Consider the following 15,658-nt stretch of genomic DNA (forward strand, 5'->3'; position numbering starts at 1 on the left):
CAGGTTTAGTGATTTTGACAATGTGCCGGAGCACAGCTAAATTTCCATCAGCCCGCACACGCGCGCACACGCAGATTGTTTGATTATAAGGAGTATATCTCATAGATTTCCATTTTAATACCAGGTTAAACATATATTTTATCCGCTAGTCGATCCCAATAAAAAAACTAAAATATGATTTGTCTAATTTATGTGCAGTTGCAGTGAGAGTCGCCTAAAATATCATTTAAATCTTTAGTAATGCAATAAAAATACATCTGAGTAAGAAAAGGATGTTACAATAGTCTGTATGAGCTATTTTCATCGACAGCATACAACCGAAGTATTACCTTCCTATAACAGTAGATCCCTTTCTTTTAGTAAAATATGTTTGTAATATTTAGTTCAAAATTAATACGATTTTCTATTTTTAATTTTCCAAAAAAAAGCTAAACAAGCTTCTAAAAAAGCTTAACAAACGATTATAATTAAGTTTGCAAATAATAATATAAGGAATTTTGAAATGCACAGGTTATGTGGCTGTCTTGTTTTTTTCCAAGAACCTAGAAACTTCCTAAGCAGTCGGGGTGTGTTTTCGGCGATGGAGCACGAGCGTAACATTGTGTTCGATCGTCACTAGGAGGCGCTGTTTAACACGGCTTTGCCTCGCTCACTCTTCAGCACCTAAACTGTCTGCAGAACAGGCAATTTATTCACCACAAATAAAGAACAACTAAGATGGATGAAATGCTTTTAGTAGCTTAAATGAAACATGACAGCTTATAGACATTTAACACAATTTTAAGGAGACAAATTAGATGCGGAGAGGCATACATTTAATTTAACACAGAAATGGCTATAGAAATGATTGATTCACATCTCCACTATGCTGAAATTGATTTAGTGCGTGCATTTGTATCTCTAGTGACAAAACTGGGATCACATCTATTGTTTTTGTTTACACCTTTTGTCTAAATTATCTAAAAATCGAATAATATAAAAAATAAGGATTTAAAAAACGCCATAAACACAATAGAAGTAATAAACATTAAGAAAAGAATCATGGTTTAATTTGTAGTGTCTTATTTATTTTTCCCAAACCACTATTGTTTGGCGTATATGCGTGTTATGTTTTGTAATTTAGTTTTATATTGTATTTGCACAGCAATACTACAATCAAATTATTTTGCAAACGACTGCAGGATAATAAAGACAAAATCTAACTCGCCAAAATTCATGTAAAATAATTGTGTGAAGTCTTTGATGAGATCGAAGAAGGTGAAAAAACAAGGATTCAAGACTTTTCACGCGGTTCCCTATAGAAATGCCTTAATACCAGTGAAGGACATTGTCCTCCTGGTCAACTCTCAGCGTCGATATTTCAATGGAATGCAAATCTCGGGGTCTACAGGGCTTGCTTTGGGTGATCCATTGATTTGGGATGAATACAGTGGCTACTTTCAACCCCTTCACAGTTATTAGGCCTAAAAGAAAAACATAAAATAAAGGGTAGAAAAAGAAGAAGGGATCCGCACAAATGGTGCGAATTGCTCGCCTCCTCCAAGCCCTCTCCAACAGTTTGGCCAGCAATTTGCATTCCTTTGTACGACAACTTGTAATCCTCCCCTCAGCATGCCAAGAAACACACAACAGATTTATTGTCCCAGTCAACAAATCGTTTAGGTCATCCCAAACCTATTACCGCCTAATGCAGCGAGAGAGAGAGCCTCCAGACCCAGCTCTCCCCTCGGTCTCATCACACGAACCACTGGTTTCCAAACACCGACGAGGAGCCCAGAGCTCGGCCGCTTTGTTGAGACCCGAATCTATTCATGCCAAATACACTTCTGAGGACTAAACCACTTCTCAAGGTGGGCTATGAACAGCGGATTCTCAGGCCTGGCTGCCCTTCTGTTGCATGAAGACGAGCTTTTACACGCCACTAGCTTTTCAGTGAAGGTTACACCGCTTACACATTTAAGATCATGTTTACGTCACTTGTTGGGACCACCCAATAACTGCACTAATAAATAAATATAGCCAGAGACCAACAGAGACTTTAGCAAAAAATACCTGACCGACGAATTCAAATCACCGCCGACAGTCCATATAAGAAAAATGACATTATTGTTCAGTCAAAGTGTCTAATTGACCTAATGGTGACAAGAGCATGTTTTCAAGCAATGGCGCCGAGATGCGTGTTGGTTTTGCGTGCACGGCTGTTAGTGCACAGAGAAAGAGAAAAGAGGAGACTAAAGCCCATCTGCTCGCCTTTGTGTCGCACAATCCAAGACTCCAATGAGGGGTCATCTGAAGAAGAGAGAGATCGCCTGCGGAGAGAAGCACAGAAAAACTAAACACGTCTTTGATTCCATTCGTTTTGTTTGGAAACACACATTGATTTAATTCTCGCGTTTTTCCCTGCATGGTCTTTTTTTCCATGCAGGTAAAAAAGACATTGCTTAGCCCTTCTACCAAAGCAAATCTGGCAAATAAAGGCTAGTAAAAACACCACAAACAGTTGGGGGAAGTCATCTGCAAAGTAGCCTATACTATATTTTAAAAATATTAAAGTAAACAAGTAAATGTAAACAGCGAGTCAATATTTTTTATAACATCAACTCACTGTGTATAATCATATGGATATCACTGTCTTCTTAATAAGGCTCTCCCTGGAGGCCTATTCATCTTATTTTATCAAAGGAAGCAGCTACTGTATTGTGATATTACAGCAATCGAGCGGCACGCTTGCCAAATAAATCGCGGGCTTTACTGTTAAAGCGCTTCCCAAACTTAGTCTGGACCACTGAGCCTTTTGATTTTCTAGCTATTATTTCGTTGTTATTTTTTTTCTCCCACAACTATGTTGCTTGTAAAACAAAGATGCACTGTACAGGGGCTCGTGCAGCAGCCAAAATCCGGATTGATGTAATGGCGATTAATTGTGCGTTTCCTTCCTCACACCAAAATGTCATCTTCGGTGATTTCATTACATTACATCATTAAGGGAGTACAAAACGGATGAAACGTCGGCGGCATCTTCAATTCGGTGTGTTAGCCGGCTTGGGAACAAAGCTGAAACATATGTTCTCTTGTGGGTTTTCCTCCACACAACCACATACGAAGTGTGCTGACGTTTCTATACTTCTTAAACACATAAAATAGAATAACGAGAAAAGAGATCTTATAATGAAAAATCTTGTTACTGATATGAATATAATCGAAAAATCGCAAACAGTATCAATAATAACAACAACAATAATATTAATTATAATAATAGTAATAATAATAATAATTGTAAATAATTATTGGTATTATTATAATGATAATGACAATCAAATGCTATTATTATAAATATATAAAATATTATTTTTTTATTATTTTGTATTATTTTAAGTATATAAAATAATATAGATAGGCCTAAGTAATTATCTATATTAATCAGTGAGATATTATCCGTATTAGTGGGCTAAAAGCAATCAAACGACTGCTAAAAGTCAAATTGTGCAATGTTTTTGGAAAAGTGTCATAACAATCCAACTAAAATCTGTCTGTGCATGCCTCCTGTTAGGCTATTAATTTATCTTTGTCAAATACATTTTCCGTCTTAATGCATCGAGTCTAATAAACCGTAAGGTTTCAGGAGCATGTTTGTAAATTGTGTTTGGCAACGGATTACGGAGCTTTTCACGATTTGACTTTCTTGAGTTTCAAAAGCTTTATTTATTAATTTATTTTATTCACAATAATTTTTTCTTCCCCGGACAGTCTGTAAAATATTGATACAAGCTGAGGACTATTATATTTCTGTCCAAACGGACAACTCACAGCTGCTTTATTGAAAATAAATCAGGTTTGGACACAGACAGAAAACAGAAAGCTTTGAAGAAAGCTGCTCTGGATGTATTTAGGCATAACCTTTCACGCGTGGCAGAAACTGAAGGAAAACTTAAAAACGAAAGAAATATTTTCAACACACCCGATTATATTCAATACGTTTGTGTGTTAGCCAAACAAATATTAAAATCCCACACTTTAAAACGTTTTTTTTATTTCCCTCTATTAAACACGGCTGGGTTGGGGTTAATTGCATTGTCGGATTAGGAATATGTCCCTCGTTGACAGAAATAGCAGAACGTGAGCTGGGCTGCTATGAGTTATATAGCAAATATAAAACTATCAAAGCCCAAAATATCTGAATTTCATCGCCACGCGCACATATGCGCCTCGTTAGGTTGTGTCTTTTTGAACAGACGTCCCACAAATTCTCCCAAACAAAGTATGTCTACAATAAACAAGACACTGCCTCCAGTGAATTGAGCAAATATATGATTAAATTATGTCAAATTCTGGCCTGTGTTTTGTTCTCCTATTTTACAAATAGATGCAGACAATCTGGAAAATGCAAATGATTATTTCCTGCTGGTGTCTCTTTTACATAACCAAAAGTTTATTTGGATTATACGTCATATTTTTCTTCAGTAAAAGCAACGCAGTGAGCGCAACAGCCTGTGGCTGCCATTAGTAGGAGAGCCCATTGGGTTGGCTAGAAGAGATACAGCTACGGCCAGAAGTCATGCAAAATTTAGCCATAAAATTACAATAAATTACATAAGCTAACGCCTACACCTAGCCCAACCCAAACATAACCTTACAATAATAAAAATATTAATTAACTGTTGTCAGCTTGACAAAAATTATGCTGCACTGAAGTGGGCATGCCCAGTGGAGCTAGCTGTATCCCTTCTAGCAATAACCCCCATATTGCTGGATGTCTCAGTGAGTCTAGACAGACAGTGGGCAGTGGCTTGGAGATGGAGAAGGTTTGGAGTAGATAAGCAGGTGTTTGTTCTTTCCAGTGCTAGTGTGTCAGTAGTGAGCACCCCCATCCCACCCCTTCCTCAATGATCACAGCCTGCATTCTGCAGCCACCTACACTTGGCTGTTCCCCTCTAGCTTTGATCAAAGCCCTTCCACACACACACAGCTGGCCATGTGTGAGTTTCTGCCATCTCTTCAAGCCTCCCCTCCACACACACCCAAAACCTCAGATCACCCCCCGAGAGAAAGTCCTCTGGGTGGGATAGCTGTGTTTGTGCAGGGTGCCAGGGATAGAGAGCGCGAGAGATTGCCACGGAGCTTGTGTGTCCCCTAGTGTGTGTTGGTAGTGGCAACAATGGACTGAAACCAAAGGAGCTCTTGAAAGAGAATCTAAGAGAGCAAGAGAAAGAGAGAGAGAAAAGAGAGAGAGAGAGAGAGAGAGAGAGAGAGAGAGAGAGAGAGAGCGGAACAGAGCTGTACTGCTGTTTTGTTTACATGACTAAACATACAGACGTTTGGGGGTGTTTTTTAACACGCAAACAGACAAGACCGCAAATGAAAGGCAAGAAACTCAATGCCAGTAAACATATGTGAAATGTACAGCTATTTGGCAACACATGTATGTTCTTTATATTTCCAGGCCAAAACTAGATCGGCACTCTGAAACAGAACTGAAACTGTAACTTTGTTTGACAGATACATTGAATCAAGCACTTACAACTTTATAAAAATGGCTTAATATAACATTATTTCTTACACAAAAAATATCTGTAAAAATAGGGCACATTATATATTAATATGAATGCATTTTCCTTATTAATTCTTTACAGCTGTTTCACCCCCATTTCAATTTTACACTGCACCACATGGTGTTTTAGCTTTATTGAAAATATAAATTAACGGATAATGTAAAGGAAGAAAATTACCAGAACCTTTTCTATAATTTTTTTACCTTGTACCAGCATTATTGATGGTAAATGTGTAATTTAATTATCTTTTATACAGCTTTAAATGTAATTTTGTGATTGTTTTTAAATTGTTAGTATTTCAGCAGACAGTAAGCACGAAGAAGGATTTATGGGGCTTACTGTATGCTAACAATTTACAAACAATCACAAGTTCAAGAATTCTGAATGTAAGAAAATCATTATTAAATGCCTTTAAAATGATTAGCAAATTAAGCAATTGTCTGGTGTCCAAAGAAATTGTTCCTTCATGTTTACTCTTTGCCCTGAACTTTTCCTCAAATCAGCCTTTGGATGTCAATCAACTTATTAAGTGCCAATTACACCATTAAATACTTCCCCATAAAAGCAAATAAGTAAGGGAACCATATGAGTTTCCTTCAAAAAGAGGGAGCCAGAAATACAAATTTACGCAAGTCACAAATTCTAAGAAACAAAAATTGTTTGTTGAACAATTACGATACATTATGCACATGATTGACATCAATGATCCATACATAAAATACACACACACTACAACAAACACCTATCTGGAGGCTTTTCAAGACAACATCAACTGGCGATTTTCTTTACATCTCAATCTTGTTGTCACAGCTCACTTTTGGCTGAGATCAAAGCAGATCATCCAGAAAACTGCCCAAAGGCAGACAAAGCAGGAAGAGAGTCATCAGAGAGTCGGGCGAGAGAGATGTATTACACATAAGACAGTCATGTCTGTACCCTCTTTACTCTGCATTAAAGCATCACGTTTTGCCACAACAATGGTCACTTGGGATACGAACTCAGACTGGCTGTGTTGGTTTTTAGGCAACATCTTTGTGCTTCTTAAAAGCCATCAGATGTTTTTAATGGGCCAAGGCTCACAAGAAATAGCCTTCAGCTGTTCTTCCTCCTTCATTGAGGACAGAACTCTGTTAGATCTAGCTTCACAAACATTGCTCATTATTCAGTCCTTTTTCTTACTTTTAACATAAGCATAACATGCAGCCATCACAGGGTTTTAAATCTTATTGCAAAACTAAAACAAGCAATGTTAATTCCGATACTTCCCAAATTATTACCCAACAATAAATACGACACAGGCAGTTTACCTAAACCATATTTCTATTCTTACCCTTAAGCTGAGGTAATAAAAAGTGCAAGTGTGTGTAAAAACATGTTCTTTTGATTGACTACCGAGCACATACATACAAATAAGAAAGACAAAGAACAGTTCAATGCTAGTCTTTGCCACATGGACGGAAAGTCTATTCATCCATAATGCATGATGTGACGTTAGTCGGTTGCTCATTTCTTCCAAATGTTTCATCTGGTTCTCCTGACTCTCTTCAAGTGCTGATACCAGACAGAGTCACAGAAACTCATGAAACTCTAATCCCTTGCCTGTTTATGTAAGCTCCTGCCAGTCCAGTTAAACAGCCTCTTATTTTTGCTTCAACCTGTGGAGAAGCCAAAGCCCAAACTTTTCGGTTGGGCTGAAAAACTATGTGTACGGAAGGATACGGCAAAAAGACGTAAGATTGCTTATTATTATGCCATTTGCTGCTACATTGTGTACTTCTCATTTTCTAAAGGTTAATGACAGTCTGATGATACTGTAAGAAAAACAAAAAAATATTTGGATTATGTGTTAATTTGAGATGAGGTGATGCTTTAATCTGGCTATACGTTCACAAAATGAATGTCAGATTTATGTCGGTGCTTACACAAGTTCAACAGGATCTGATGAGCACAGAACCCTCCAAGACATGACATCACAACATGGCATGAGTTCATACTGATTCTCCTGTAACCACACAAACACACACATCAATCTTACTCATTATGTCCACGTCTCCTGACATGGTGAAACATTTCAGGTGACTAAACAAAGCAGCACAGTCCTGTATGACCACACTGCACTCTATCTTGTGTGTACTAAGACCACTTTGCCTTTCAGTGATGTGATTTTAAAATATTCTAAAGCTATAATGTACTCACCACTCTATGAGCTTCATGGGTGATGGAGGACTGGAGTTTGGACTAGATCACATGTGCAACCTCTGAGTCCCGTAAATTGAGCAGGGAGCATTGGGACAGTCAGTTCACTGCAAATACACCATTAAAAGCATGTAAAATGGTAAGATATACTGCTAATGGGAGAAAGGGAGCTGGTGGAAAAAATAAAGGAGCTGGAAAAAGAGAAAATGGAAGATGAAATGTGAGGCTTGTGATGCAGAAGAATGTAAGGCTTTCCTGAGCACAGCTTCCATAAATCCACTAATGTTTCTCGTGGGCTGAAATATTGAATGTTTTAAACACTCTAAACACAGACACACAGACACATTGACATTAAGTCCAATGGCATGAACTTTACATTCCTCAGTGCTGATGACAACAAAGAAATGCTTGGAATGGAGCAGTATACTAAGCCCACTGAAAAACCCTCCAGAACATGTCATCTTGTGGTTTAATGTACGCATTTTTAACACACATTGAATTTTTTTATCAATTATCAATTTAGCTTCCACATATGGATGCTCAACAAGTTATAATAAAGATAAAAATACTACTCTGTCAGTAACCAGACAAAACTGAGCACTGAGTGTTGATGTGAAATTTAATTTCAAGGTCAGAATAAGGTCACACTGCCCCACAATGGTCAAGCTATTTTTATATTCGACAGTGATAGTTAATTCTGAAAATGTGCATGTAAAACACAATACAACAGATGAATTTTACCAAATTAGGCTTATTCCCTTATATTCAATATTGAACAAGATTGTACATTTTGAATATAAAATGAAAATATAGAATACAAGATGCTTTTCAATTTTACTGAGCAAATACTTCATCCTACCAAAGTAACTTCTGACAGACATATATTCCTTACTTCTTCATGAGGTTGTGATGAGATGATTCCAAAATTTTCACTAAAATGAATGTATATATGATTAAAAATATATGAAACAATTAGCACTAAGCAGTGGGGCTGACTAAAACATTATCCAAAAAAATATCTGAACATTATTTTTTAAACACACACATGCATTTCCATGTTCCATGTTCCATTTCATTGTTTTATGGGACTTTTCGTATACATAATGTCTTTTATACTGCACAAACTGCATATTCTATCCTAACTTTCACAAAAAAAACCTTTACACTAAAATCGTTTAGTTTCATTTATAAGCTGTTTTCCCAAGAATGTCCCAAGGTAAAAAATGACTGATATCTTTGTGGGGACACTTGGTCCAGAACCACTTGCACACGCACGCACGTGCACGCGCACGCGCACACACACACACACCTCTGCATCAACAAAACTCAAGAAACAAGCAACTGTATTAACAGATGGAAAGAGTCAATAAAATACATGCACACAAATAGTTTCTCTGACACATCTGTTCCCCAGTATTAGAATAAACCTCCGCACTGCAGAGACCCGGGCCTGGGACAGCAGTGAAGGAATGGGTTGGTCTGAGGCCTCTCGTCTTTCACTGGGAGCAAGTAACCAGGCTAATCCCCCTTGTTGTTCTGGAAACATTGAAAATCCCCTTGTACTATTTATAACACATTTGGCACTGGGATTTGTTCACTTAATTACCATCGCAGCTCATCTCAGATACTTCTAGTTCATTTTAACCTACAGTGACAAAATAATACAACATAAAAAAACAGACATTAGACATTCATGTGTCACAGACAGCAGGTATAGTCCAGCATGTGTCAGAGCTGAACTGGAACCCAGCAGCTCAAAGCAAGGAAATTCCCATGATTTAAACGGTCCAATTAAATCACAGCGGCTCTTTTTAATCCAATGAGTCATAACTGGCTTTTCTACTGAAAACTTTTGTGCTATTAAATGTATATTAATAAAATTAAGACATGACCTCAAAACCACGATGGTACCATGCTGATAAAAACAATGCTATCTTTGGATAAGAGAATCAAGTCTTTGAACAGGCTTATTTCTGATCACACAACCTCTTTACACATATACTGGACATCTATACTACACATGTACCGCGTACTAAACTATCTATGTATACTGCTATTTTTTTACTTGACAATCTGTCAATTAAATTATGTTTACTATGACAGGGGAGGTCATAACTATGGTTGTAAAACATTGTCTGTACAATATCTCTGAGTGACAACGGAACTATTACTGAAGAAAGGGGAATTTATCATTCTCTATGCGTCTGCAGGAGTGGCCTTTAGACAAACAGTCACCACATGCTTAACTTTCAAATAAGCCATTATAGATCAAAGGGCAATGAATGTGATTAGAGCACGGATGCTCGCTCTCTTTTACTTCTGTCTGCGTGTTTAAAGGGGCCGTTCCAGTAGAATAATCATCACCCTCACCTGGCTTTCCACAAAGTTCTGGAACAAAAATATATCATGCAAGACACAAGCTGACGCACCACCACCAAAAAAAATCGTTGTGGAGCGAAATACCAAAACATCAAACAGATTTAATCAGAAGAGGTCGATAAGCATCCAGCCTCGGTTAATTCTCAACAAATTATCTAATCCAGATGTTGCACTTTGAGTGTAAACACGGTACCCTGCAGAATCATAAAACAAATAAGCATGAAAAGGGTTTAGAGTTTCAAACAGAGCCTAACCCGGCTCGAGACCTTTCCACTGCAAACCCACCGCTCCCCCACCACCCTCCCTCCTGGCTTGGCCTTTTTCAAACAGGAAAATGTAAATATGGTAATATTTAGCACGTGTTCTAAAACAGATCGGTTTTCTCAAGCAGGAAAAAAAGGAAAAGCAGGCCCACACACGATTCCAGGCCTCCCCACATTTACTGTGTGTTCCTGTTTGGTTCTACAGGGATGTGCTTTGTGGCTCTAATGTGTTTGCAAACTGCCCCACCCAGATCTTCCACACTCCCAAAACTTCATCTGGAGCAGAGAAAGCGTCTAATGCCACAGCAATTTAACAATAGAGAAAATACACCAACAGGTCTTCTAATCTACTCATGCTCAAGGATAATGTTTCCGAAGAGGGAGAGAGAGAGATTGAGAGAGAGACAGAGAGACAGAGAGAGAGGAGGAGTGGGAAGGAAAACACTCAAGACATATGGATGTGTTTAAGGACCACCAAGGAAGGGAAACTTGTGCATTTTCGCATAAAGCCAGATAAACTCCAAATATGTAATTACACGGGGTTTAGGGCTTGTCTGTTGACAATTCATTCAGGAATCTTATGGCTATGTCTCTTGGTTTTACTTGTAGAGCACTTGGAAATATGTTGCAGGAGTCACTGCCTAATCTACATTCTATGCTTGATCACTTACAGCCAAGAAGAGAGAGAGGGAGAGAGCCTCGTCATCTGGCAGACCGAGAGAGAGAGAGGAATGGCTGAAAGTACATAAAAAGAAAGGAGGAAAAACGAGGACGCTCATAAAATACCTGCAGCACGTTTTAAAACTTTCATCGCGTCCAGTTTATAGTTCTTCGATTCCATGTCAGTGTTTGTAGCCAATTTGTTGTGTTCCAATAAATAGACTGGCCTATTTATCAGAAGACCACATGGCAGCCATTTATGATGGCTAATGAGAGGCAGATGTGCAGTGTGTATATTTTCACATGCAGGTTTGACGCGCTGACAGCCCCGAACAGATAGCTGAGATGTACAGCCCCGGCCCCTACTTCCGTATCAGCTGCACGCAGCCACCGTGATTCTGCAGCAGCGCGTCCGTCTGCTCGTCCGCTCGCAGATGACTGATGATCGTATTAATATGTTCATTCCAGGTCGTTTGGTCCTTGGACATTGGAAAGATTTTCTTTGGCAGAAATCATGAGCATACACAGCCTAAACAACTTCAAAGCATCTTCATTTTGGAGAGGGAGGATTGTGCGTAATCCCATACACATCTGCGCTATCAAACTGTGATGTAACATGAATCATAATTTGGCCTGGATCTTCCCTCACACTTTGTGAGAAAAGTGCACCACAAACTGTATGTGTGTGTGTGTGTGTGTGTGTGTGTGTGTGTGTGTGTGTGTGTGTGTGTGTGTGTGTGTGTGTGTGTGTGTGTGTGTGTGTGTGTGTTGCCAATTACCTCGGCTATAAATACAAGAGCCCCATCCGTCACCGAGTCTTTGGGTGGCTCTTGCACCACCCTAATTGGTTTCAGATGGTCCCCCAGATTTCTTTGCTTGCAACAGTGCCGTCACACAGCCTGTGTGTGAGAGAAAAGCCGCAGGGCAGAGGGAACAAGGGAGGAAAAAAGATGAGTGACAGTTCAGAAGTAAATATGGGTAGAGGACAGGAATAAACAAGTTCCTTTCTCTTTCTTCTCAGAGTAGCCTACTCGTGCTCCAGATAATCTCTGACTGTGAGCCAGATTCATGAAGGCGGGGCAACACAGAGGATTAAACATGTTTTTTTTACCTCAACTATAAAATTTCTGTTTCCTATTTTGTGAGTTGTTTTATATGATTATGTTTATAAATGGTAAATCCTCTCCTTGCAGAGGGGCTTGTAGAATATCGAACAGCAGCCAATACAAATGATCTCCAGGGCAGGCTTAGCATGGTAAGGAAATAAGGACCAGAGAACTAATGAATAAAAAGACCACTCGCCCAGGTACAGCAGGGCTTTAAAACAGAGATTGTACAATCATCTAAACAGCCTTAAATTTTGTGGTATTTTCAGGCTGTAAGACAAGTTCTACACATGTTCTACACACCCAGTTTTTGTGAATTAAACACAACTTTTAAAGACTTTCATTACTGTCACTGTATTTTTTGTCTCAAAACAAATCTAAACTTTAACTGCATATAAGTTATACAATTGACTATAGACAGAAAAATACATTTACTCTAATTTGTAGTGATTTAACAATGTTATGTAAAAAACAATTGTAACCCCACCTGTGAAATCCGGGCTAAAGTCACAATGTATATGATTATGAACATCAAAGTAGTCATAGTCATAAAAAGGATTAAAATGTAATGTGTGTATATATCATTATGATAGATTTCAAGATACAGTACCCAAAATGTTAATTATTATACGATTTATAAAGATTATTTATAGATTTCGTTTTTTATAAAGCTTGTTTTTTTTAAACATTAATCTCAATCTTTGACATGACCATATACTCGGTCAATAAAGACATCAAGGTGACATTTTCACACAATGTTATTTACATTATGTGGACTAATTTTACATAGAAAACAGTAAAATTCTTTCTTCATTTACTCACCCTCAGATTGTTCCAAACCTGTATAATTGTCTTTGTTCTGCTAAACACAAAGGTAGATAACCGTGCAGATCTCGCCCCCTATTTACTGCCAAAATAAATACTATGGGAGTCAATGGATCTGCTCATTTACCGACATTCTTCCAAACATCTTCCTTTGTGTTTAGCAGAACAAAGACATTTATATAGGTTTGGGACAATCTGAGGGTGAGTAAATGATAACAGAATTTTCATTTTAGGGCGAACTATCCCTTTAAAGTTTTGAATATCAAAAATGTGTTTTTTGACGACTGTGGACACAAAAAATACCGGATAGTTTTCTTTGACTTCAGGAAATATCAACATCACAGGTTATCTTATAAAGATAGTGTAGAATTGCATTTTTGCATAGGCTACTCTCAATTCCCAGATTACCTCCTTTACAGGCTAGATGTCAAACTCTGTGTGTGGTCATGCCACACCCCTGGGAGATCAGATCAATTGACATCTATTAACACTAAATTAGTATTGATCATGGAGCTAGAGGACAAGGCTGATCTGACAGCTGGCCAGAGCAAACACTGAGCCCAAATGACTTTCAACTGCTGTGGAATACAGACAACAAGCCAGATGGATTTAACAGTTATGGTCTTCAACTAACCTTCAAGATCCAGATATAAACTCAACTATGTCTGACAAATGATTAAAATGTAATAAAAGTATTTCAATAATAATTGCAGATTTTGAGAAGACATCTTATTGCTAGTTTACTTTATTTCATAATATAAAATGTGTGCAGCAGTACAGTCACATCATTTTTTATTTGCTTTAAATCACAGCTAAACATGAATGCTTTGTGCCTTACAACAAGCCTACAGGATGTGTCAATCATCAGATTTGACTGCACATTGGCGTCAGGCGAGCAAGTAGACTCGTTGACAATAGAAGGGACTTTTGGGCAAACTCCATACGCCAATTAAATCCATTTGACATCAGGGAGCCTTGTAGGTCTGAGCCCTAAACGGCAATAAATCCATTAAATCCCGCTCATTAGAGTAGCAGCCTCATTAGGTGCGCGCGAGAGAGGGAGGAGCAGCACGTTACTAACTCACTGCATGCGCACTATAACGCAGTCATTAACGCAAGCTGAGATAATTACCGCCGCCTGTTGTCAGCTAATCAAACCGCGAACATTAACACTAACGCGTAATTGCGCTTCTGTGTCGACTAAAATCTTAAAAATCTAAAAAAAAACCTTAAATAAATCAAACCATCATTAACATATTTGAAGGAAAATAACATTTTAGACGGGATCTAGATTTGGACAGAACTTAATCAGATGTTATAGTCATATCTCTTTAAAATGTATCTAGGCTATACTTACATTTTGAATAGAATAAATTAATAAATTTAATAAATTATTAAATTGTTAATAAATATACGCACGCATGTTTATTAAAGGTTAGCTGGAACAATAAACGTTTTGTTTGATTTTTTATGCAATCCAACATCTAGGCTTATGTTAACTGAAACAATTTGGCCTTGTTTTTGTCATTTGGTTCACACAAATAGGTCTATTTGCCATATTCATATATAAAATATTTAATAGGCCTATCAGCTATTTGGGACGGCAAAACTGCTTTCTGGCTTTATCTAATGATTAAGGCAAGCCAATGTTTCATAAAAATTATAGCATTAAAATGATTAGGTAAAGTTGTGCAATGCATTCTGAAACATCCTGATTCGTCACTACACATGAAAATAAAAAATATATTCACAGTAAAAAAGCAATTATTTTCCCCTGCAGTACTCTGAACACAATCTCTCTAAAACTAACATTTAGGAATAGCTGGTAATCTAACTCCCAATTACACAGTCTATTGAAATTTACTACAATATTCATAAAACACTGTGACATTTTGAACAATGGCAGCTGAATCTAATTTAGCATGGTTCACACTATACCCCCATGAAGCGCAAATCCTTTATCAACCATTCACATTAAACACAACTGATGCTGTTTCATCTTAAGGTGTGTAGAATCCATCTGTTGAAAAGAAAAACAGTTGGTGAGGAAAAAGCTGAGTTAGGATAAAGAGAAGTATTTACAAGAGAGGGATCGAAAGAGGGAAAAAAGAGACAGATGGGGTTAAGGAGAGACAGGCTATGCGCTTGAAGTGTGAGCTCTCGTCTGGATGAGCATGTGCTAAACCTTTGCAAACCTGTATCGCGCAAGATCAAATATTTATATATGCTATTGTCTAATGGAGAGCTTGGCGGCGAGTGCCTTAATTTGTTTTCCTCCGCTGCAAATTAATTTCGTCCCCATCATCAGTGTCCTTCGGGTGACAGCGATTATCTCGTCTCTATCTTTGGACCGTTGATCAAGCATGCTCTCCAGACATTTTAATAGTCAAACTCCACTTTACAATTACTTCTCATCTGATACACACATTTCCATAGATTAAAGGTGAGGTAGACACACTTGAGGTATATACTCGGCCACCCCTAACTAGCTCTCTCTCTCTTCATTTCTCTACTTACTCTCTTCTTTTTTCTCTCATCCACCTCCCCCTCTCCATACATAACATGGTTCTAATGAAGAGGCAGATAAAAGAGAACATCTACATAAGAGCGTATCAACTTAAGAGCTCCACAATTGAAACTCTAAGTACATATATTTTCTCTATACTCAATATAATGTACA

This window comes from Triplophysa rosa, linkage group LG17, assembly GCF_024868665.1.
Source record: "Triplophysa rosa linkage group LG17, Trosa_1v2, whole genome shotgun sequence".
Classification (NCBI taxonomy): Eukaryota; Metazoa; Chordata; class Actinopteri; order Cypriniformes; family Nemacheilidae; genus Triplophysa; species Triplophysa rosa.